The 24,599-nt window shown below is 42.6% G+C and overlaps 1 protein-coding gene and 1 pseudogene across 31 annotated transcripts in view; one reads left to right on the top strand and one right to left on the bottom strand.

Moving 5' to 3' along the window:
- The window catches only part of Kcnma1 (potassium calcium-activated channel subfamily M alpha 1), a 701,247-nt gene that overhangs the window by 428,920 nt on the left and 247,728 nt on the right, over window positions 1–24,599 (top strand). The gene's annotated exons all lie outside the window — the stretch shown is intronic.
- Window positions 19,598–19,915, bottom strand: LOC138825691 (ubiquinol-cytochrome c reductase complex assembly factor 6 pseudogene; annotated as a pseudogene).

Below are 24,599 nucleotides of genomic sequence, written 5' to 3'. Positions count from 1 at the left end.
AATTCTAGCTTACTCAGTAGGCTGAGATCTGAGAATTGTGGTTCAAAGCCAGTCCGGGCATGAAAAACCCTGACACTCTCATCTCCATTAACCACCAAGTAACCAGAAGTAGAGCTGTGGCTTAAGTGATAGAACGTTAACCTTGAACAAAAGCAGCTCAGGGACAGTGCCTAAGCCCTGAGTTCAAACCCCAAGAGACACACACACACACACACACACACACACACACGCACACACACACGCACACACACAGGGACAGTGCCTAAGCCCTGAGTTCAAACCCCAAGAGACACACACACACACACACACACACACACACACACACACACACACACACAGGGACAGTGCCTAAGCCCTGAGTTCAAACCCCAAGAGACACACACACACACACACACACACACACACACACACACACACACTCACACACACACACACACACACACACACACACACCTGTGTGGAGAAGCCTGAAACAGACAAATGTCAGGTGAGAGACAGGATTTCGTAATGGTGAGGTGGGTGTTCATGCAAAGCCTAGACTGAAATCAACTTTCCATGTGGACAACTAGGTCAGAATAAGGCAGGAATCCCCACCCTGATTCTGGCATATAGATGGCGTTGATTTTCATTAAAATGAGGGACAACATCCTACGCTTTTGCAATCCTCTGAAGCCTGGGTAAGATATTTTCCTTCTGTTTTTTTTTTCTTTTTGCTGAATTCATTTTGAATTTGAAAGAAATTTTGGCATGATCTATAAGTACATTTTGCATATCAAATTGATGGCTTAAAAAAAAAACGAAAGAAGCCACAGATTCTGAGCAGATATATTTATGACATCTAAGCAGAAATAGGAACTTTCTTATTAAACCTGAGTCTAGTCATAATATGTATACCCCAGTGCAGCGGAAGCAATTTATGAACCAGAACTAGAGCATCTGAATGTGAACCACATGGCTCCATTCCTGCGATAAGTGCTATTATTTCATTCTTTGTCCCCGGGAAGAAGGCAAGCTAGTGCAATATTACAACTGACAACCATTGGGCAGGGCCCAAAGGTCATTTCTGTGCAAGATAACAGGGCTTTTCATGATAGGACTGCAGTTGTTAGCAGATGCCACATGGTAGAAAAGACTAGCAAACATAGTGACTATTTTAATTTATCGATATTATTAGAGTTGAACAAAGGGGTTACAATTCTATAAGACAGTTAATGAGTACAATGCTTCTTGGACAATGTCACTTTTAGTAGTGGCCATTTTTATCCTGAGTGGTCTTGGCTTGTACAAGTAATTTATTATTTGTTTATTTATTCCTTCCTTCCTTCCTTTGTCTCTTCCTTCCCTTCCCTTCCCTCCCTCTCTCTCCCTCTCTTTTTCTCTCTCTTTCTCTATCCTTCTTCCCTCCCTCCTTTCTTCCTCTCTCCTTCCCTCCCCCTCTCTCTTTCTTTCTTCCTTCCTCCCTTCCTTCCTTCCTTTCTCTATCTTTCCTCCCCCCTCCTTTCTTTCTCTCTCTCCCTCCCTCCCTCCCTCCCTCCCTCCCTCCCTCCCTCCCTTCTTTCCTTCCTTCCTTCCTTCCTTCCTTCCTTCCTTCCTTCCTTCCTTCCTTCCTTCCTTCCTTCCTCCCTCCCTCCCTCCCTCCCTCCCTTCCTTCCCTTCTCTTATCATGACATTTCTGTCATTTTCTCTGACTCTCTGGCTATTGCTAAGTATATTTGAGAGAGAAAAAAAGATGGGAAGAAACTGATTGCCGATGACACAAACTGTGACGCAAAAAGAATTTGAATTCTGGATTCCTTATTGTTATATGGGAAGTTTAAGATTATCAGAGAAGAAATCCTATGTAGGCAGTTGGCTTTGTTAATCTGGGACTAATAGGGTTCCTGGCTATAGGGTGATGAGAAAGTACATTGGTGAGGAGGTTAGAGCTGCTGTAGGACCAGGCAGTTTGTAGGGAAAGCAAAGAAAATGACCCATGGGTACAAGTAGATCTTTATCAGAACCATGCTCATGAAGTCTATGTAGAAAGGAAAACAACTGTGTCTAGAGTAGGCAGGCTCTACAAAGTAATCCTGGAATCAGGGTTTCAGGGCTCCCATGTGCTACATTCTTTAAAAAGCATCAGTAGCCTGTTGTGGAGTGAAAGACAGACACACATACTGAGAGAGAGGGAGAGAGAGAGAGAGAGAGAAAGAGAGAGAAAGAGAGAGAGAGTTATGCATATGTATGTTTTAAAATAGCCATCCATCTTGAAATAGCAACTTTAGAAATATGTGTAGAGAGAAAACCTTCATGATTCTTAGCTCTGATGGGCCACTTCATGAAGTCAATGTCCTCTCTGTTCGCTAGTGCTATGTGTTCAGCCTGGCCACCATTTATGACAGAAACCTTGAAGAGACCTTGGCTAAAACCCCAAGGTCTACTCCCTGTCCACTGTCAGCTCTGATCTGTGCAATAGACTGGTGTGGGCTGCTTTGCCTTGGGCAGGGTTCATGTGTCATTCAAGAAGAGATGCACTGGGAAGTCAGCGGGAGGCTGCCTCAGGTCCAGAGAGATGAATGAATCAGAAAGCCAGATGGGGGCCAGCTCTAGGGGCACGAGGACGCACGGTGGGATAATTGCAGAGGGCTCGGAAACATCATGTCCCTCTTTTACTTTACTTATGAGAAAATGGGGATACCAGCATGCCAAGGGATTTATTCACTAATGAAGCATTTCTTTCATTTATTCAACAATAATGCTCTTCAGGTCTCCCATGCATCAGGCTTTGCTCTAGGAGTTGGGATTATAAAGAGGAAGGCAGAGCCAAGAAACCTGACCGAATGCAAAGGGTCTTAGGACAATCAAAGAAGGGACAACAAACAAACCAACCCACCTTAGCCCTTCAGTTTGACTTCACACTGGCTGGTAACGATAATGGCTTTTGGTATAAAATGGAAGACTGCCCTTCATAGCATGAGTGGAAGGCTTGCAGAGGGACTTAGGAGATTTTTTTGTTCCTCTAGACCAAGATTGTAGGGTTATCATGGTGGCCACCTTCTCACTATCACGTTTGATTCCCCAACCTGAGCAGAGCACTAGACATAGGGAGGAAACCATGTGATATCACTAAATGAGCAATAAAATCAATGGCAAAACAGTCAAGGTACCTGAATTTTATTCGATAGGATATCAATAAACAAAATTCTTCTGTGACTTGCCAGACAGGAAACATTTTCAGCACTGGAGGCCATCCAATCACTTTGTTGCTGTTCACCTCTGACTGTAGATGAAATCTGCTACAGGTAATGTGTAGAAGAATGGATACAACTGTGTGCCGGTAACACTTTATACATGGACACTGAATTTTGGATTTCATACAGCTTTTGTGCTTCTTAAAATATTTATTCTAAGCTGGGTGCTACTGGCTCATGCCTAAAATCCAAACTACTTAGGAAGCTGGCAAAGGGAGGATCACAGTTCCAGGCTAGCTTAGGCAGGAAAGTTTGTAACATTTCATCTCAGTGGAAGAATCTGGGCAATGGTAGCTTGTGCTTGTCATTATAGCTACAAAAAGATGTCTGAAATAGGTGGATTACAGTCCAGATTCAGGTCTAGGCAGGAAGTAAGGCCCTGTCATAAAAGTAAACAGTGCAAAAAAGGAGGGGGAGATTGTAGGCATGGTTCAGTGGTAGAGTACTTGCCTAGCCAGTATGAGGCCTAGAATTCAAACTCCATACTTATATGTATGTTTAAGTATATATACATTGTATATATATATATATATATATATATATACATATACATGTGTCTATATGTACATACATGCACACATACATTTAAATACATATACCTACTTAAGATCTACATATCTTACCTGTAGTTCAAATATTTTAATATGTATCCTACATATTTATCTTATATATAGTTACAAGATTTTTCACTACTTAAAAATATGGAATAAAACCACAGTCTTAATGTATGCCCCATGTGTAAAAGCTGGTAACAGACCATGCTTTACCAACTCCACTGTAGCAGGGTTAAGGTAGAGGTTTTATGATGCATTTAATTGATTCTTCCATTCATCCACTCAAGCATTTATTGTGTACTTTCTGTGTGTCACAATCTGTACTAGGCACTGGATGTACAAACAGAATTATTAGTCACCAGTATAAAACTATGATGATTATCTTTTGAAGGATGAGTCACAGCTGTGTAGTAAGTAAGAATCCCACAGTCTGCTTAATTAATGCCTATTGAGTGCCCTCAAAGTAATTGGGGATTTCAATATCACACTTTACACCTGCCACCGCATCATTTTGCAGAATGGAAAAATCAGTGGCTATGAGTGATTATCCCATCAACTCCAAGTAAGGTTTTTCTGTCCAGCAACTTCCTGCTAGCTGTGTCTTCTTCTTGCCCATTGTGAGAGTTCCAGGGTTTTCAGATCATTTACTATGAGATCAAGGAGAAAGATTTAGGAAAAAAAATCTTCTCTCATTTAGCTTGTGTCTTCTCAATCCTAATCTCAATCAAAATTAGAAACAGAAATTATAGCACCTCTGGATTGTACCCACAAAGCAATCCCACTCCTTGTCTAGTTGACTTTCTGAAGATAAAAGTAGTTGACAGAAATATTAATTACAGTAGAAGCAAAGTTAAGCTTAGAACCTTGAAAAAGTTTTTCATACTTCCCCTGTTTGCTTGCTTCTGCTCTGTCTTAATTCAATATTCTTTCTCCATCGCCACCAATTTTGTAATTGTTCTGAATCCTTTGGGGGAAATTCCAGGGCAAATGGCCTTAAATAGGAACTTAATTGTCTAAGAAATTTTTATTTGCTTATGAGAGTGGTTTGGTCTACAGCATTATCTGCATGGTGGAATAATGCCCTTAGCTGCAGTGAGTTTTATAGCCTCTTGGTCACAGGATTACAGTTCTTATAGAAAAGGATGCTTGATGTGGGGTGACCTAGGGTGCCAATTTTGGGTACCTTTAACTGGGTGCAAAGCACTAACAACTTATTAGAATCAATGTGCCTCTGGAGGTCTGACAATGGCAGAAGGAGGAAAGAGCAGAATTTGCAGCTGTCATGTAGGACTGATAAATAACTGGTTCACAGACATATTGATGTGCAACAAGTACAGTTGTACTTATTACGCATGGTATACTGTGAGATGCAAGACACCAGTTAGCCTAGAGAAGCTTAATCTAGTTATAATGTGGGACTTCAAGATACTTTCTCTCAAGTAGGAATTTAAAGTCTTCAGTGAGTAAATATAAGAGGAATGAATAAACAGTTAAATAATACACTGAAGAGGAAAGGTAAGATATACATACCAATGCATGCAAATGCACTTTAGCTTTGGATATATTCCATGTGCTGATTATGTGATATAGACATACCTCCATACATATAAAATACATGTCAATGCAGGCACATAAGGAAGACAGAGATGAAATGATGGAATCTCTTATGTCTAACTTTTCTCAGAACAGCTCTCTGGCTGGCATGATTCTATAACTAATATTAAAACAAGTCAGACATCAGTAAAACAGCCATTATTTCCTTAGTCTATATCAGTTCTTAAAGGCCATAACTTGGGCAAGGGCTATGGAGTGGACAGTGTTTCCATCAATGGGCAGTACTAACCAAACCTGGGGCTCACCATATTATGTGGATGAAAAGAGCTTGTGTAGGGAGACAAGTCCTTGTAGAAAAATAGGCTCGTAAGTCAAGATCAGGGTGGCAGCAACCTGTGTGTATTTCTTGGTGAGAGTGCTAGTGGACCTAAATTATGGGTTGTTGAGTATCTGGCTTGGATCTCTTCTATTCTTGGCACCAGGGGAACATAGAATAGCGAAAGAATGACTTCTTCAGCTAGTAGGTGGGGTCTATCAGGGTTTCTTGAGTTGGCTTAGGCAATACAATGATTGAACCATCAGAAAATATTTAGCAAAGGCTTTTGTGTTTTACTGGCTTTCTAGAGTGAGGGATATTGTTATTCAGGGTTGATAGGGACGGACAAGAATGATCTAAGAGGTCTGTGATGTATATAATCTTGAACAACTAGTAAATAGTATAGCCAGGCTTGGAATTAGGACCTATTAACAGATGACACTCCCAATGTGATGCAAGAGTTACCCTGTGTCCCTGATCAGTCTTCTTGTTGTGGACCAATTAGCTTAGTTAATATCCAGATGGGGCAAGTTTTGAGGTGGAGCCATATGTGTTATGTGCTGTAAGTGGAAAGCAGGTGGTTGAGCCTGTGGCTATGGGGTTTTGTAGGAGAGATGAACTGAGCGGGGCCTTCAAGCTCAGGTGGGGTGTGGCCAAAAGGGAAGGAGGTGGCAAGGGCAATGGGAAAGAGAGAGAGGAATCTGTGTGCTGCTTTATGGAACCAATAAATAGCTCAGAGGGCTCTCGCCTTGAGATGGCGTGAGTGGCTGACCCTCAGCAGTGGGTACTTACAGTAAGTGGAGTAGATTATTCTGGGCAAGGTGGTCCATGGGAACCCTTGGGGAAAGTTGGGGGTAGCTGGAGGTGACCCTATTGTAATTTTCTCTCAGATCTCTTCTTGTGGATGCATGGCAGATGGAATTTGTCCACCTCTCCACCTCTTAAGCCCTTCTTTTCACATCATTTACATTCATTCAAAAGGCATTTGAAAGTTCCAGGCACTGTGTTAAGTTTCAGCAAAGTTACCCATAGGATAGCTTAATTAATATTTGGTGACTTTATACAGGAATGAAAGAGCAAAAGAAGAGGTTCAAATTCTTAGGAGAGAAGAAGAAATAATTCCAGTGTGATGGCAGAGTATGCAGAGCAGTGTTGGGGGAGCAGGCAGGAAAAAGACAGTCCAGGTCCCCAAGAAAATCTCTACCAAACTAAAAAATAATGGTAGGATTTTGCTGAGTTCATGGATTCTGAAGGAGAACTTGACTAACTAGAGAAGAGGAGAAATAGGCAGATTGACCCGGGGGTTAGTATTTGCCTACTAGCCAAGGCACAAAATTCATGTTAAAGGCAAGAAATTAGGTGCTGGGTTGAAGGGAGGAGGAAGGTAAGGACAGAAGATGCAGGATAAATATTTCCAGGTCAGATGGAACAAGACCATCTGGCCCAAGGTGATTGCTACCTCCCCTAAAGCAAGCCCTGGGCAGAAATGGTGCAGCACTGGGAAGTTTTCCAACTCAAAGCCCAAGACGAAGTCCATCTTTCCCATGGAGATGGCACATCTCTCTAAGACTAGTAATTTAAGAAGAAAGTGACAAAGCAGTGGTGCCATACAAAAGAAAAGATAGAAATGAGCAGATGGTGTTCCTAGACAATTATTTTCCTAATATAAAAGCAACAATTGAAGTATCTTTTAATAGCTGACCATACTGGGGTTCAATGGGGGGAAAATATCAAACTATATTAACGTACTCCCAGACCTTGGATGGTTTATGACAGCATCTGAAATTGCTGCTGAAATTATGACCTTGTAATTCACAGCTATGTCATATATTTTCTAGACCACAGTGTAAATTATGTACCCAGGCAGTTAGCTGCATTGGAAAAGAATAGGGGAAAATCTCACACGACACAAAGCTTATGAAGTGTTGTATTGTTCATATATGTGTTAAGTGTAAACCTGTATTAATAAATGATGAGCAGAGGGTCTTTTGGTCAAGATCATCACCATAATTTTTTAGGACTGGATGCCCAGGATGTGGTATGAGAATTGCTTAACCCATCTCTGTTCAGGTCATCCCGTGCTACCTACCATACCAAGAGTACACAGTCCACTCTACTTCCTTCTCTTTCCCCTGCGAAGAGCTGTCCCCTTAAGCCCTCTCTTCTCTTGACACAAAACCTGGGCATCTACCTCAGCTTGACCTTGACTCAAACTTTCAATCCAGGCAAGAGCCTTCTCCTCCTCAGAGAAAATATCCTCCCCAGGAAACCAAAGGCTTGGCAGGATAGCTTGTTGGAATGCCATGATTGGGATTTCTAGGAAACTTCAACAAGGGATTGACCCTAGCTATGGAGTAGGAAAGGAAGGGAGCTGGGAGTAAGCCGGGGCTCAGGGAAGGGGAGCTTCCATGAGAAGGGGAGGGGGTAAGAGAAAAGGACCTTCAGTGGTCAGGTGAGAAAAAGCCTAGGCCTGAGGCCTGAGAAACCACTGAGGTCCAGGCGGAAGCATTTCCCACCTTGTTGACCTTGAACAGCAAAATATATTCTCTGGATCCTGCCACCTAGAATAAAGAGAGGCCTTCCGACTTTCACTATCTAAGAGAATTATTGGGAACATCAAAGGAAGTAGCAGATCTTTTCATCCTGAGCCAAAGACCAGGGAACATTATTCTTTTGCTCTCCCTGTTCTAGTTTTCTCACATTGCCTGCAGCCCTGTTCCCTTAAAGAAGAGTCTTCAGGACAATGGGCTGACTCAATTTTCTGTCTCTGTCTCTGTCTCTGTCTCTGTCTCTGTCTCTGTCTGTCTGTCTGTCTGTCTGTCTGTCTGTCTGTCTGTCTGTCTGTCTGTCTATCTGTCTGTCTGTTCTCTCTCTCTCTCTCTCTCTCTCTCTCTCTCTCTCTCTCTCTCTCTCTCTCTCTCTCTCTCTCTCTCTCTCTCTCTCTCTCTCTCTCTCTCTCTCTCTCTCTCTCTGTCCTCCCTTTTTGGTTTTCTTTTGTTTGGGCTCCTTTTTGTCTTTACAATTTTTCCTGAATATTTTTTTCTGAGCCTGTTAGAAATTTGACCCTGTCCCTGCTTATACTCTGTGACACAATCACAGTTTTCTAGATTTGAATCTTAACTTTTCTCAGTCACTCTCCCCCTGCCCCTGACCCCTGTGCACCAGAAGTGGGAAGGAAGGAAGCACAGCAGAGGAACATGCTGGGAAGGTGGTAAAGCAGGTAACAGGGACTGGAACCTGCCCTCGTGGTCCTGGCGCAGGTGCCAGGATGCTGTTCCCATGAAAGGCAGTGGAGCTTGGAGACACTGCAGCCTCATTCTCAGAGTCACAAGCTGTGGAATTTTTCCTCACTCAGAGAAAGACAAGGATGTTTTGCTTGATACATTACACCCCATTAACCATAAAAATTCAACAGTCATCTCCCCTACCCTGCAGTTAAAGGAGCCCTTATTGTGTTCTAAAATGAGAAAGTTTGTGTTTTATAGGATAGAATTTTTAAAAAGATGAAAAACTGAAGTGTAGACATCTTCATTATGTATTTTTAAGGTAATTCTATTTAGAAATAGAAGTACTCAGAAAATTCAAAGCAGAACGCACAAATAATGCAAAATAATTTGATTGCATTAGGTGAATATCATTCTAAATATCTTTCCATCTACTAAATAAAGAAGCTCTACAAAGATAAAGTTATATAAAATGGGCTTCGACTATATTTATTTATTTATTTATATTTATTTTTTGTCGGTCATGGGGCTTGAACTCTGGGCCTGAGCGCTGTCTCTCAGAGCTGAGAGACAGCTCTTTAGCTCAAGGCTAGCACTCTACCACTTGAGCTACAGTGCCACTTCTGGTTTTCTGGTGGTTTATTGGAGATAAGAGTTTCATGGATGTTCCTGCCCAGGCTGGCTTTGAACCGCTGGCTTTGATCCTCAGATCTCAGCCTCCTGAGTAGCTAGGATTTACAGGTGTGAGCCCCCAGCCCCCAGCTAGACTATATTTATTTATTTATTTATTTTCATATTTTTATTATTATTGTGAAAATACCATACAGAGGGGTTACAATTACATGGACAAGATCATGAGTACATTTCTTATCAAGCATTGTTGTCTCCTCAAACTATAAATTTAATTTAAGAAATAAGAAATGCTGAACTTACAGTTCTTAAGACATTGCTAGTATGATCACAATAAAACAATTAAGAAAAAAAATGGCCAGGTACTGATGGTTCACACCTGTAATCCTAGCTTCTCAGGAGGCTAATAACTGAGGATCATGGTTACAAGCCAGCCCAGTGAGGAAAGAAAGTCTGTGAGACTCTTATCTACCATTAACCATCAAAAAGCTAGAAGTGGAGGTGGATCAAGTGGTAGAGTGCTAGCCTTCAGTGAAAAGCTAAAGGGCAGTACCCAGGCTCTGAGCTCAAGCCTTAGTATTGGCACACACACACACACACACACACACACACACACACACACAATGAAGGTAGACTCATGCTTTCTTGGTTTTGAGTTTGTTTTGTGCTTTGTGTTAAGAAGCTTTGTGTAGTGAGAGGAGAACCTGACCACGCCCACCTTTCCTGTCCTTTTCCCTCATTCTTAGTTATGTTACCTCTCCACTTTGTCAGATTCTTTTAACATGCTTTCTTGGGGCTACCACTCCTATTTTTACTTGCTCTTACGTAAGTGTTTTTCAGTGTCCAGCCCTTATTCCACATTTTCTTTTTCATAGTGGCTTTAACTGTTTCAGTTCAGGTCCTGTTGGTGGAGAATCTGTCTCCATGAGAGTGGGAAGAGAATGTTGGGTTGAGTCTTGATGGATGATGTCCGTGAGGCATTGTGGGAGAGGCAGTCTGAGTAGTAACTGAGCATGCTTGGAACAAAGCAGCGGTGGACCAACTAGAACCTGACTGTGTAGTCCTGAACCCCTGCCCATCCTCTGATTGCAGACTAACTGTGGACAAGCTTTCTGTCCTCTCCATACCTCACTTGCCGTATCTGTAAAGTGAGGCACCCATAGCCACTTCTTATAAGATGTTGCGGGGATTAAATGAACTCCTGAAAAAAAAAAAAAAGATTGGAAAAGTATTCAATCCACTGTAAGTGTTAGTTCTTATTATAGAGTCACACTTCCTAAAGATCAGTTGCAGGCAGAAGGGAGTGTTCTGACACATCTCACACTTATCTCTCTTTTCTAGTCCTTTTCAGGGACCTTTTAAAATGCCAACTCATTTTTAAATAAATCTGGTTGTACTGCTCATCTCTGTTTTTTTTTTAAATTAAATATTTGTAGATGTTATTGTAAAGGTGATATACAAGAGGTTACCATTTCATAAGTCAGGGAATGAATTCTTTCTTTGTGGACAATGTCACCCCTTCCCTTGCCCTCTCTGTTCTGTTCACTTCTGTAAAGTCCTTTGTGGCTTTCCTTGTTCTTATTCTTAAACCCAGTCTAGAAGATCTGTCAAAATCCCTGCACCTTTATAATGGAGGACTTCACCCTCTCTACTGGACTTGGAACTTCACAGAAAAAGTTGTTGCCTTGCACCCATGAAGCTTCTCTCCTGGTTGGATAGCCTCCTCCCCATCATATCATGCTGCTTCTTCCAGGAATGGCCTTCCCTCATCCTTTGATTCTCAGCTGATCTATTATCTCACTAGAAAGGCAGATCTAACTACTGACTCAGTGGGAAAACTAATCATCTCCCATTGCAGGTTGTTTGTTTGATTTGTAAACACTTGTAGAAATTCCAAGTTATTTGGTTAATTGGTTGGTTGGTTGGTTGGTTGGTTGGTTGGTTGATTTTGTGTGTGTGAGTGTGGTCACTCTTCCATACCCACTGGACTATAAACATCCTTGAAGGCTTGGAGGCCTGTCTGTCTTCCCCAGTGGCTTGTGTTCTAAAGTAGGACAACACTGTAAATATTTATCCAGTGAGGTACTCCATATATCTCTATGTATGTCCCTATGTATGTATGTCCCCATGTATGTATAAATGGATGTATCTTCCTGTATGCAGGTATTATAAAGCTATCTGTAGGCATATGGATATTATATTCCCTAAATGGCTTGCATTATCCAGGCAACATTCCAACCCTTTCATCCTTGCTTTTCTCTTCACATGGCAATGATCTACGTCATTAAGAACTTGAACCAGGGGTGGGGGGGGGAACAGGGCATGGAAGAAAACATTTGAAAGGCCAGTGTCAGTCTGTGGATATAATGAGCTGAATTCTGTTTCATTCAATAGTTACAACAACCTGGGAACTGTTAGGTTTCCCAAGGAAAACTGCCTCCTTCTCCCTTCCTCTTGATGAAAGACAGCATGTAGTAGCCTTACCAGAAAACAACAACAACCAAGCAATAAACCTCTTGTTTCCATTTCCTGAAGTTGACTTCCATAATTATTATTTTGTATGATCAGAGGCATAGAAGCAGTGCACTGTTCCTACCCTGAGAGTATCCTTTGGTCTCACTGTGTGTGAATGTCTAGAGTCCTATGGAATTGAGCATCTTCTTTTTTGTTGTTTATATGTTTTTCTTAAAAAAAAAACCCAAAAAGCTGTTTTTATTAAGTACCTGTACAAAGGGGTTTCAGTTCTAGAAATCAGGTTATCAGTACAATGCATCTCAATCAGAGTCACCTGGAAAAAGAAAAATCTTAAGCTCACCCTCTGTCTTGAACAGTTGACAGAGAAAAAATTAGTTTAAAAACCTTCAAAGTCTCTGCTCTTAATCACAATTTTCTGTTAAAATGGTGATTGGGCTCCCTCTTTCAGTAGGAGCTCCTTTTTGTTCGTTATGACCTGTGAATGAGAAGCTTGTGAGATTTCAGTTCCCGTTCAGCCTTGAGGTCACAAGAAAACAATGCGTCCTCACAGCTTTTGGTTCATGATACATGCTTGAGACAATTGCAAGATCTGCTGATTCAATGATTTTGTTGCTCAGTATAATGAAAGCTCTCTTAATTAGTGAGTGCAATTAGCATTAACAAAAAGAAATCATTCCACATGGAGAGCCCAGTGAGGAGTAACATCTTGTTCCATATGCTATTCTCCTGATGTTGAGTGGGATCATTCGAAAATTCAGCATCCTGATAGACTTACTGCTCCATATTCAAATGCATCTGGTCCAGCTGGGAGGGCAGAGTCTGTGTCAGTCATGAGGTGATTTACAGGAGCAATTTAGTGTTCCCGGTATAGGGTAACATTTGTGCATACCTTCAAAGGAACAATAGAAATTGCAGATTCTGAGAATGATTTTTATTTTCTTTTCCCTGGCTATTTTAAACAAGTAATATTTCTTTGTTGGCAGGTGACCTTCAGAACCAGAGAGCCACATAATTATAGACATTGGATATTGTGTTAGTCAGCCCTCTGCTGCAATGGTAAAATACCTACACAACATATAGGCATGGTGCTTTATTTTTAGCTCACAGTTTCAGAAGTTTTAATGCATGTTCATTTGGCCCTGTTTGTTGCCTTTGGGCCTACAATGAGGCAGAACATGTTGGCCAGAGCACACAGAAGAGCAAAGCCGAGCCCCTCATGGTAGGACAGGAAAGGACTAGGGTTTCAATCTCCTCTTCAAAGGCACAATCCCAATGACCCAAGTTCCTCCTGCTGTGTCCCACCCAGATTTGCTAAGGTTCTTGTGAGCTTTTAGGGGACATTCTAGACCCACCTTGTAGCAGATCTGAAAGGGACATTTGAGATTATTGGCTATCAACTACTCCTTCCCTCCCTCCCTTATTTAGTTCCTTATTACAAACCTGATCCCAAAGAGTGACTATGACTTGTATCAGTTGACAAAGAGTTGAGATGATCCTGAAAGTAAAACCTATTTTGTTTTTCAAGTAGCATACACTTTTCTCCATAGCCCCGCCCCCTCAAAAAAAAAAAACCCAAACCAAACCCACAAAACTTTTTTCTTAGGTGGTACTAGCCTCATGCTAGCTAAGTAGATGCTCTACTGGATGAACTACCCATTCAGCCCTTTTTGCTGTATTTCTGAAATATGTTTTCATGTTTTTGCCTACGGCCACCTGAACTACTCTTCCTTCAACTTACACTTTTCCCATAGCAGAGATGATAGATGTGGCCCACGACATTCACTTTTTCTTGCTGAGATGAAATCTTGCAAACGTTTTGTCTGCATTGGCTTCAAACTGAGGTCCTCCTAATCTCTGCCTCCTGAGAAGCTGAGATCATAAGCATGAACCACTGTGTCCTATATCACTTTTAAAATATACCTAATCCATCCCAATTAATTATTGTGATTACTATTTAATGTTTTTATTTTTAATCATTTTTGTCATTGTTTATATTTATGTATTTAGTGGGGTAGAGACCAGTCTTATAATGTGTCTGGCTCTAATAATCCACAAAAGAAGTTAATAAAAAGAAGCAGCATCCTATTACTGATTAATTCATTTCTTATATCCAGGGTCTTCTCCTTTGCGATTGGAAATACCTGCTCATTTATATCCTTTGCTGTCCATTGTTGTATCTGGGAGGAGGCAGAGGAAGAGAGGGCTGGCCTGTTTCACTCCCTAATTGGATAATCAGTCCAGAATAATGGTGGTTTGATTTGATTTGCAAGCCTAGACCGCAGGCAGTATGCAAACCTACACCCCAGGCAGTTGGCAAAGAAGAACACCGAGAGGCAGGAAGTGAAGGTGGTGTGCATTTCCACCCTGGCAGGAAGGGGGAATCCACTTACTGCTAATGATTAAGTAGTAGACCTATCTTATTTATTTTCCCATAAATCATGTCTTGCTAGGCATTTTCCTAGTCAGAGCCCAACTTACTGGAGCTTTTCTTATCTAAGTGATTATTCCTATTGTGTGTGAATTGTTTTGTGAGGATCAAGAATCTCTGCTTAAGTGTGATCCATCTTCATCAGTGAAGTCATATGCTGTGCGGACTTCTAAGACATTATCTGTTGCTCGCAGGCCTCTCCCATTGGTGATGTGAAAGGGTGGAGTCTTCATCCTCTGAATCCCTCACAGAGATGGATGAGATAGTATTGGTAGATCAATGAAGCCTGTCCTTCAAATTCAGACCAGTGATTTACTCTCCTTAGGAGCAAATTGGGCTGTGAGAGGCAGCACTAGGTTATCTTGTAAGCCAGGGCTAAAAGTGGTTTTGAACCCAGTATGCCATCTTGCCTAACACAATCTTCTAAGTACTGAACCAGATGGTAAAGACTTCAAGATAACAAGGAGTTCATGTACTGAGACGAGTTTGTATTCATTTCCTCATTCATTCAACATTGTTTGTCTTGCTCTGTAGCCCCGAATGTCTTGGAATTTACAATATATCCAGTCCAGCCTTGAATTTGAGGTCTTCTTGCCTAAGCCTCATGAGTGCTGGAATTACAGGTGTGAACCAACATGCTCAGTTTCAACATATATTTATTGAATGTAATATAAGCTGGCCACTGGTGATAGGAGCAGAAATAAAAAGAATTATGCAGGCCTTGATATACAGCAGAACATCTGCTGAAACAAGCACTTTGGCCACTTTACATTTAGAAAACAGGACTTCTAGGTCAGGTGCTGGTGGCTCACACCTGTAATCCTAGCTTCTCAGAAGGCTGAGGTCTGAGGATCTGGTTTTAAAGCCAGCCTATTCAGTAAAGTCCATGAAACTATTACCTCCAGTTAACCACCAAAAAGCCCAAAGTGGAAGTGTGACTCTAGTGGTAGAGTGTGAGCCTTGAGTGAAAAAACTAAGGGATAACCCAGGCCTTAGTTCAAACCTCAGTACTGGAATTCCCCTCCCCTTCAAGAAAATAGGATTTTTAACTTGTTTTGGACCAATTAGAAGCAAGGCACTTATAGGAAGGGTGGAGGGAGGAACAAGTCATCATTTGGAGGGGATTTATTCTCCTATTAAATCTCCTAGGAAATCCTTACTTGTCAAAATTAGAGAATTACCCTAATTCAGCAAAGGGAAAACTCACTTTAAACAAGGGTGGAGTTCCTGGCTATGCTAGTTGCTGTAGACTTGGCACAAACTCTACACAAGGCCCTCATTTCAATGAGGCCATCATTTCTATGCACCTGAATTAAACCAGGAAAATAAAGATGATGGACTATTAGGTGCTCGAGTATGTGCTGCAGAGAATAGAAGCCTCCCCTGTACGTTGTTCCCTGCAGACATCTACACTGAACAGCCTAGGAATACTTCTTGTTGGCAAATGAGCCTCTTAAGTTTCTCCAAAGTGACACTGAGATCTGGGGTTGAATAGCCTAAATGCTAGACCAGGATGACCATCTCCTTTTGGAAATCAATCTTTATTGTAACTTGACCACTGTTCATTCCTTTGCATATCATCTGGGAAAAGCTGAGTAGTTCTGTAGAGATCTTGGGGCTTGCAAAGCCTGAAATATTTGCTATCTGGCCCTTGACCTAAAAACCTTTTCTATCTCCTAGTTTTGATGATCTGTGTTGATCCTGGTGTTAATGCAGAACATCACCACAAAACAGCTGGGGTGTACCTAGGGGGAAATCAGTCCCCCTTCCCAAACAGGCACTCCCATTTCCACGTTCCAAGTTGTCCTTAAATTAATTTTGAGCATCAAAACTAAACTGAAGCAAATCCATGATGCCTGAGGCAGATCATGATCTTTTTCCCCAGCCCAAGATTCAGTATTATGCTTTCTGCCTTTATAGAGAACTAAATCAAGAGTCTCCATTTGGAAAGAGTCCTCCGTTCTTTGTAAACTGTAATTGAAGACATAATTCACTGTGTTTTTCAGTCTTTATTCATAAGCCGCTGGCACAGAAATTCTGCTTGAGTTTAATTTGCAGATAAAGTTGATCTTTGAATTGACTTTATGGGACTTCCCAGCTCACTGTCAGCATAGCTTGGTGTGTTTCCCTCCTACCATAGGTAACATAAAAGAGAGACCATTTCAGAGACCAGCTTCACAGTCAAATCTTTGCAGGCAGCAGAGCTGAGACCAGGCTGAGCAAAACAGAGGGCTGTGTGTACATTTTAAGGAAGCCTGCAGTCTCAGGACTCTGCAGAGGCAGAAACAGCCCCTGTAAGGGGTATCTTTCTAACATTTTGTACCTGAAGTATATCTCTTGCTCTCATCCTGGTGTTGGCAGGGACCTGGGCACCTCCGCTTGCCACTTTTGGAAGGTGATGACTCTCCCTTACATAGGCTCCTCTTATTAACCATGTAAATGGATTTGGGTCTTCCCTGTGGTGGGTGGAGATGCAGCTCTTACAGATCAACCCCATAAGGACTTGAGTGACCTGGGATGACCATCTGTCACCTATGGATCCAAATGTCAGGCAGGATGGAAGCTTGGGGCCATGTGTCAGCTTCCCAGATGGGGCTCCCCATAGGAAGTAGGATTAGAGAGCATGATTCCATTTCTGTTCTTGAAGCTCCAGTTCTTGGAGAAGAGGAGGGGAGATTGGATGACAGTGGATTCATTTGTACCCAACATCACACATGCTGTGCCAGGACAGACCGTACCTCAGGAGCAGTTTCCTTGGGAATGGAGGAAACTATAGGGACAAGAAGTTGGTGATGTTTAACGCCAGCTGGTGGTGAGAGGAGGAGGAGGCGGCGGGAGGAATGAGCCAAATTAGAGACTGCCCACTCTTCTGATGGTTAGTTCTTAGGAGGAAGGGGACCAGGAGGCGGGGGAGGCTGCTCGGGTAGAGGAAGCAGAGGGAACTAGAGATTAGAAAAGAGGTTCTTGAATAGTCCAATCAGAGATCAAAATAAAGCATCTTTTCCCCTGTTCTTTGAGGCCTGTGCACATACTACAGACATCTGCTTTCCAGTTGTAGTAAGAGTAAGAACATGGTGGGGAAGTGGCCCAAAAGCAATTCACGCAAACAGCCTGGGATTCTAAGAATGAGCTATAATATAATCAAGATATGCCTGTTCATAGATTCAGTTTTAACACTGTGGCCTTTGTTCCAAATTACAGACATTGGCTGCTAAGAATAGGACCAACACTTGCTAACAAATAGATATTTGGTCACTTTGGCCTCCCACTGAGCCCCTGCCTGCCCCCTTCCTCTGTATGTGTCACCTCTGCATGGCCAGGGAGTACTTTGGTAGTTTGATTTCCCATCCACATTTCTCATCAAGGGTTAAATGACTCCCAGGGAGATGTTTGTTTTTGGTTTTTGGTTTTTGTTTTTGTCGGTCGTGGGGCTTGAACTCTAGGCTTGGGCACTATCCCTCAGCTCTTAGCTCAAGGCGAGCACTCTACCGTTTGAGCCACAGTGCCACTTCCAGTTTTCTAGTGGTTTATTGGAGATCAGAGTCTCACGGATTTTCCTGCCCAGGCTGGCTTTGAACTGCGATCCTCAGATCTCAGCCTCCTGAGTAGCTAGGATTACAGGCGTGAGCCACTGGAGCCCAGCTAGATGTTTGTTTTAGTTGATATCACTCAGTCCATTAGACCCAAGGAAAGGAGGGTGCAAGCAGGAGAATTCAAAGTAATACCAATAAATGATGTCTATGTTGCACATTCCATATAACAGGCATTTACTAACACACACAAGACTGATTTATTATCACCAACTTATCCTTAGAGGCAAACAGGCTTGCAGGTATCATGTCAACAACCACAACCTCACAGTGGGGAAAGAAGCAAAGCCAGGATTCAAACACACCTGTCTGACGCTAAAGCACAAACCTTTCTTACTGAGAAGGTGGCAAATACAGAGGAAGGAATACAGTATATCTGTTTGATCATAGTATATGTACTTTTTAAAACGTATTTTTGGGCCATTTCACTAATAAGAATTTTAGGATGTGGTGTCTATGCACTGATGTGTACATTTTTAAAAATAATGTCTCTATCAGATTTTGGTATTGTGGCTGTATTGGTCCCATAAAACAGATCAGGAAGCATTTGCTGTTCCTCTTTTTCTGCAAGAATTTATGGAAAATTAGTATTATTCCTCCATAAATTGTGATAGAATTCTCTAGGAGAAAGCAGCTGACCCTCATCATTTGTTTGTGGGAATGCTTTCAATTAAAAATTCAATGTATAACATGTATACAGTGCTTTAGATTTTCTATTTCTTCTTTGGTCAGTTTGAAAAAGTTGTACTTTTAAGAGATTTTTCTATTTATTTTTTTTAAAATTGGTCATGGGACTTGAATTCAGAATCTGGGCACTATCCCTGAGATTTCAGTGTAGTGCTCTACCACCGTGAGCCGCAGTGCCACTTCTAGTTTTTCTGTTGGTTACATGGAGATCAGAGTCCTATGGTCTTTTCTGCCTAGCCTGGCTTCTAACAGTGATCCTCAGTAGCTCCTGAGTAGCTAAGATTACAAGTGTGAGCCACCAGCCCTTGGCTTTCCATTTCATTTGCTTATCAAATTTGTGGATATAATACTATTCATAAAGTTTTATTTCTCTCCTCTTACCCACATGGGATCAGCAGTAATGTCCATCATTTCAATATTGGTATTGACAAGTCAGCCTCCCACAATATTTTTCATGATAACACATTGAGATTTTTCCATATCAGGGTCAGGTGACTTTCCTCCAAAGTATTGGTCATGCCAGTCCTTCAACCTGAAAAAATTGCCATCACCACAATCCTCCTCTTTTTTTTTTTAGTTTAATACAAGTACTTTTATTATTTACAGAAATATTAACATACACATTCATTGTCAATATCAATTTTACTATGTTTAAGTTTATAATTCCCATCAGCCATTATACTCAAGCTAATTCAGAGAAAAGCCAGAACTAAAATGGCAGGAAATATGGCAAATGCTCACTCTTACATGACATATAAGACAACTATCTTCCAGTCCACATGCAAGAGACTGAGAATAGGTTGTTTGGCATTTTGGTCAAAGCATAATGACAAGTCCACCTTATCAGTGAATATAGACAAAGCACCAATTCTGCTATTAGCACAGCATTAGGTGCTTAGCCACAAGGAGTTTAACATGATGTTATGTTTAATACATATTTAAGACTTCTCATTTACAGAATTCTTGGCATCGTTGAGTTCTGAAGTTTTTACTGCTCTGCAACCTGAGGTTTGTGTTGTCTCTCTTTCAGTCCCAAAAGCTCTGTTTTGAGTTCTCCAGGCTTTGGTGGAATTTCAGGTATTGTCAGGTCGGGCCTGTAGTACCTGTGCACCACTTGGGCACCCGCGCACATGGCCAGGAGGCTGGCCGCCAACATTTGCAGGTAGCTGGGCCAGGACACACCTGCGGGCATGGTCGGAGGGCTCCGGGAGCACCCGCGCTGGGGGAGCCGCTCTCTCCCAAGTTCCGGCGGAAGTACGCCAATCTTGCTCTTTTTAACTACCTGTCTGGCCTCAACTATTAGTTTCCAATGTGCAGGCCTTTCTGCTAGTACATTGGTTCACACACATGCATGTTTATGTAGAACACACAGCCGTGCATATTTGACTACGCATACAGTTTAGCATGCATAGTTACCTATGCTTTTCCTTTGCAGCACTTTACTCAAATTACTAATCAATTATGGAATGATAGAGCCTTTATATTGCTCCATTATCCCATGTACTAAAAAGTCTACCATGACTGGGATCTGTACTATTTCTACAAATTACTGTTACCCAACACTGAGCACATGAAAATCATGAAAACGATGTGCTCTGCATATCATAACCAGGTAAATAAATTCATCTATGCTGGGGTAAATTAAGTGATCTTCCAAAAATTCTGCCTAAAACTCATAGCTTTGCAAGAGGGCTGGAAACAGAGATGGGGACCAAACTATGGGGGAGTTCTTACAGCGTTCAGATCTTTCTTCGTTTACCCTGCCAACCTTTCCTCTCTTTCTGTCCATACTATGTTTTGGTTTTTATCAGTGTAGTGAGATGGAGCCCTGTGATCTCTCTGAGTGCCATGACAGAATAGAATAGCTTGGTCAGCACAAATAGCACAAATTTCTTTTCTGCCAGTTCTGGAGGCTGTACGTTCAGATGATCAGGTGGCTGTATGGTCAAGAATCTCTTTCCAGACTGCAGGTGGCTATGTCTGGTCTGCATGTGGCAGAAGGAAGGAAAGAACAATCTCTCTGGCATGGTTTCTCTTTCTAGAAGGGCGTTAGTCCCATCCTGATGGCCTCATGAGCTTTATGACCTATATGCACTCAACTATTTCTAGAGCTCTCACCTGCAGATATCATCCCAGTGGTGTTAGAGACTGAGCAGAGGAATTTAAGGTGTGAGGCCAATTCAGTGTTCACCAAGCCTAAAGATGGACCTAGAGGTGTAATCAGCGGAGATGCTAGAAGGGAGAGGATGAAGAGGTGTGGAAGGCTAGCTCTGGTGGTAGAGGGTTCACCTAGCTTCTTCCAGGAAGGCTGAGTACTACTTTAAGGATCAGCAGGAGGTTTGTCTTCTTAGGCTGTATTGGAGGGTTCATTGGGTTACATTACTACGAGGATTTTCCTTGTAGTTGGACATTGATTCTCCCTGTGAAAGGTGAAGCAGGATCACTAAAATAGAAGTGACTCAGTGGATACAGACTGTATCCTCTCTCACATCCTACCCTGTACCACCCGGTTTGAGAGATTATTTCTCCTTCCAACCCCCTAAACCATGTCCAAAGGAGCTTACACGGTAATTTCCAGAATGAAGCCGAAGGATCAGCTTGTCGGACATAGCAGATCAGAGTGCTCCCCCCTCCTTCCCACGGCCTCTCTGACGTGCCTGGCACATCTGATGCCCACAGCGTGATGGGTTCTTGCCAGTGGGGTGGTGTGTGCGGGAGGAAGGGCTGTCTGCTCCACCAAGTGATAGTTGTTGTTGAGTCTCTGTTTAGGGCAGGAAGAGCACAGAGTCCTCGAGAACTTTCTAGAACATCAGCTTGTGCAGGAAGTGAGCCGAGGGGCGCCTACAGCCCACAGTCTCTCATCTCTGCCATGATCCCCAGTAAGATTCTGGTGTACCATCACCCACCCAGCCACCTCAGCACCACCGAGGCGTATACCCCCAGCAGACGCCGCAAGAAGTCCCTGGGGGATTTGTTCCACAAAGGCTACCGAGTGAGGTCTGGGCCACCCGCTGCAGAGAAGGAGGAACCCGAGAACTTCTGGCAGTCCGTGGTGTCTTGCTGCAGGGTTTGTGCCTCTTGGGGTAAGGTCCCTCCAACCACAACTATTCTCCTCCAAGGACCCCATATACCCAGAGGCTGCCGGTGAAGAAATCTTGTCACCCAAGGTTGGAATTAGGGAGGTGTCCAGCACCATTCTTTGATGCTTCATGGGACTAGCCATGGAACTCAGAGGTGTGCGTGTGTGTGTGTGTGTGTTTGTGTGTGTGTGTGTGTGTGTGTGTGTGTGTGTGTGTGTGTGTGTGTGTGACAGACAGACAGACAGACAGACAGAGACAGAGAGACAGACAGAGTCAGAGAGTCAGAGACAGAGGCAAAACATTTGTCTTCCTTTCTAGATGCGCTGAACTGGCCTCTGGCACTCCTGGAGGGTAGGAAGCTGTTAGAAGAGGTGCATGTCAGAAGCACTGGGGAACGTTTGGCAAGTGACTGCAGCGTGCTTCTTCCTGTTACTAAGTGGCAATAACTTTCAGTGAGTCAGCTTTTCCAGGGAGGAGTTTTTGAACTATTGATATTGTCTTTTGGAGGACAACACTAGAAATTGCAGTTTCCTTCCTTTCACGCTAGAACTGGGCCGTGGGATTCTGCTCTGGCCTGTCATGGGGGCTGCTGCCTTCTTCATTTCAAGCAGAAAGCCTAAGTTCTCTAGGTAGATTTTCTTTACCCAATTACCTTCCAATAATAGGGATTCGGTTTTATTTGTGTATACATTATGCATAAGCGTTTCAAATAAATGGCTTAAATTTACATTTCCAGACCTAAAAATCCCAGTCTTAGATGAGGAGTGGCTTTATTTCCGGAAGAGCTAGTGGTACTGGAAGCTTCTTTAAAATGAAATATGGTCCCTTTGAAACTCAGTTTAAGATTCTAGTGGGGAGCAAGCCCTGTTCAAATGCCTCTATAGGATATCGTTAGGCATAGCAAATTTCCAATTAGCAAGCAAGTGATAGGCAAATCTAGTCAATCCATATATATATATAATATGTACAATATAAGTACTGGCAAAAAGGCTTCCTTTGCAAAAATAGAATATCTGGAATCTAAATATTAATGTGGCCCTAATAAGCCTCATTCCCTTTCTACTGTTGCCATGAAATGCTGTGGCAGTGTTAAGTCAGCTAGTGAGAGAAGTGTGAAGGCTGGGTACCTAGACTAGCACTAATGAGACTATTTTCCAAGGAAAGTTAGTAAAGTTATGAGCCTAACCTAGTGTCCAATAGCCTTCTACTTTCTCCTCTCCTCTCCTCTCCTCCCCTCCCTTCCCCTTCTCTCCTTTCCCCTTTTCTCTCTTCTCCTCTTCCCTTTTTGTACAAGAACCACAGGACCTTGAGCTCTTACTTGACTGTTTTTCACTAAAGGTGGCATTTTACCACTCAAGCCACAGTTCTACTTATGGCTTTTTTTTTTTTTGGTAGTTAATTGGAGATAAGAAGCTCCATCTTTTCTGTTGGTGCTGGCTTTGGACCTCCATCCTTAGACCTTAGCCTCCTGAGTAGCTAGGATTATAGGTGTGAGCGAGGTGTGAACTACTGGCGCCAGGTTCCGGCTGCTTTCTGAAAAGCTGTCGTGGGGTCCATTGGGCTGCAGGGTGGCAAGCAAGCTGGAAACTAAGCCTGGGGCTAATGGGTAAGGGCAATTTGGACCGTGATTCTAGCCAAGAGGAAACAGTAAGCTGCCTTGCCTGCATTAAAGAGTAAAATTAACAAGGCTGCTTCCTTTAAAAAAAAAAACAAAACAATTTCCCTACTTTCGGGATCCTCTGTTTATATAGAAGACCCTGAGATCAGGAGCTTCATCCTTGAGTCTTTGCTATCTAGAGCCAAGTGGCTAGCATAGAGCAGGAACTCAGTACCCATTTGTGGGACCAGTCAATGAATAGATCAACAAGCACCTCAGTGAACAGGTAACAGTCGCAGTCTAAACATTAACTGATGCTTGGTATCCATCAGACCAGGGACCAGGACTGGGAGAAAGCAGGATACACAGTATCCTGAACAATTATCCATGGAAAAGACAGCAAAAAGGCCAGGTGAGGCAGATCTGTTAATAGAACAGGCTGTGAGTGGAAGAATGTAAGCCAATGGGCTTTGGAGAGTGGGAAAGATAGGTCTCTCTGCTCCAGCAGAGAGGAGAGGGTCACAGTTGCCAGGTGCTGGGCTCAGAAACAAACCCCCGCTAGGCTGTAAGGTAGGTCTAGAAAGATGTGCAGATCATCCCAAGGGAGCCTCCACCCTGATAATGGGGTCCTTGCTTTAATCCTCAGGCTGCAAGACCAGATGACAGTGACCTTGTCAGACACCACAAAAATAATTACTCTTCAGGATTTTTTGGGGGGGGGGGGAGGTCCTGCAGGGATCAGAAAGGACAGAGGATAATTGAGCCTTTCAGCTTTTGGGATTTAAAGATTAAGAGTGAAAGGGAAAGGAAAACAGCAGATTGGAAAGCCCAGACAGGCTTTCCAGCATGGGCCAGGACGTGTTCACACTTGCTCTTCCTCTCTTCTCTTTTGAGTCTTTTATGTTGGGGGAATGAGGAACCTGAAGAGTGAATGATTTATCATTTATCTGCATATCCCTTTCTCTTAGGCAGTGAGGCAATTCCCTGTAGATCTATAAACAGGAGCCCTAACCTGTCCAGTTGGTTATTATTGAAATTCCCTTGCTCTAGCTTTTAGACAAGGTTCACCTGGTATTCAGGCCCTAGGTACCAAGACTGACTCCCTGGAGGAGGGCACAGGCTGGGGTTGTCACCTGGACCCAGTGGCCTCAGGTGACTGACTCCAGAATGCAAGCACAGGACTCAGATTCCTGACTTGCCACTGACTTTAGAACCACACAGAATCCTTAAGTAA

This window comes from Dipodomys merriami, unplaced genomic scaffold (assembly GCF_024711535.1).
Source record: "Dipodomys merriami isolate MVZ:Mamm:240054 unplaced genomic scaffold, mDipMer1.0.p SCAF_14, whole genome shotgun sequence".
Classification (NCBI taxonomy): domain Eukaryota; kingdom Metazoa; phylum Chordata; class Mammalia; order Rodentia; family Heteromyidae; genus Dipodomys; species Dipodomys merriami.
This window is presented reverse-complemented; position numbering and strand designations above follow the sequence as displayed.